The following is a 1,549-nucleotide window of genomic DNA, read 5'->3' on the forward strand; positions in this document are numbered from 1 at the left end:
GAATTGGGATCATGATAGTGGGCGGGGAGGGAGCATTTAGGAACTAGAGGAAAGTTGCATGTTTCATTGTTGCTACACTGCACCCGGACTGGCTCGTCTCCTCCCCGTAATCCTTCTATAAGAGGATGTCCAATTGCCTACAGATGGGCTTTGGGTCTCCCTTCATTCACAAATGATATGATTTTTTGTTCTGATGATGCCTGATCCCTTCCACACCTCGTGATCGCACGCCTCTTGTACTCTTATGAAGTGATTTTCAAAACATGATTCAGGGCAGCACTGTATCTATAATACAGTACTGTTTGCTTTACGTCTTAAATACATCCGAAGGATGCCGTTTGCTTCTAGTAAAGGAAGCTGGGTGATTTCTCACCGTAATCATTTAACTGTCTGAATTTGGAATGAGTGAATGGATTATCCTATTAAATATACTTTAAAAATAAAAATAACCAAACAAATAAAACCCTTTGTGTTTCTGGGAAGGCACTAAGGGTTAAGCGCTTTGCAGTTGGTGATAACCCACCCAGCCCCTCGGTGGGAAGAGGCTGGTCTTTCTCCGCATATGGGACTCCATGACACCTCACAGCAGTCACATGGGTCTAGGTGGGGTTATGACAAGATGACAAGAAACCAATATTTATTGAGATTGGTGATTGAGCCCCTACTCCCTGACACTGTTCCAAGCACTTCTACATACAGAATCCCATTTTGATATCCTGGGAGTCCATTGAGATGAGGGCAAAATTATCTTAGTTTTATAAAATAGGAAATAAATTGGGATGGTTACGTAATTCAGTGTCATGACAAGGCTGACCTCAAAGTTCCAGTCTTTTCCACTTTCCACAATGCTTCCCTGTTTGAGTTTCTTTATGTTGGTGTTTAGTGAGCACTTCCACAAACAGCACGTACTAAATACTTTACCTACTTATTCGCATATAATTAATTCTCAAGATAAGGTAGGATTTACTAGGTCCCTTTTACAGAGAACATAAGTTCAGAGGTCGTCTAAGGAGTCATAGGCATTTAAATGTTCAGAAACCCTAAAAAAATACCCATTAAACTCGAGTCTATTGCCATTAACACTCATAGCCACGCTATAGGGCAAGCTTCCAACGCGGTCTTTTTCTCACACAAAGCGGCCGGTGGCTTCGAACCGCCAACCTTTTGGCTAGCAGCGGAGGGCTTGGCCACTGTTTCACCGCAATGCATCGCTCCCCACTCCGTGCGACCACAGACACCTAGTGTCGCTGTGGGCCATGCATCGGGCCGGTGGATTTGGTCGGTTCAAACCCACTAGCCGCTCCGAGGGGGGAAGACGAGGTTGTATGCTTCCATAAAGACTGTCTCAACCCAAGGAGCTGCTCTAGTCGCTTTGAAATACAGCCTCCGGAAGCCAGGTGTGATTCAACAGCTCCTGTCCCGAGCGAAACCACTCCTGGTAACAGACTAGTTCAAAGGGCAAAAGACGGAGCGATCCCTAGACCCGGGTGAGCGCCCGCGCGGAAACGCGGACACTTCCGGGAGGAGGGGCAGGATTGGCGAGCGGCGG

Source organism: Echinops telfairi, unplaced genomic scaffold (genome assembly GCF_000313985.2).
Source record: "Echinops telfairi isolate 266 unplaced genomic scaffold, ASM31398v2 ScPeMD7_7457;HRSCAF=8495, whole genome shotgun sequence".
In the NCBI taxonomy this organism is placed as follows: Eukaryota; Metazoa; Chordata; class Mammalia; order Afrosoricida; family Tenrecidae; genus Echinops; species Echinops telfairi.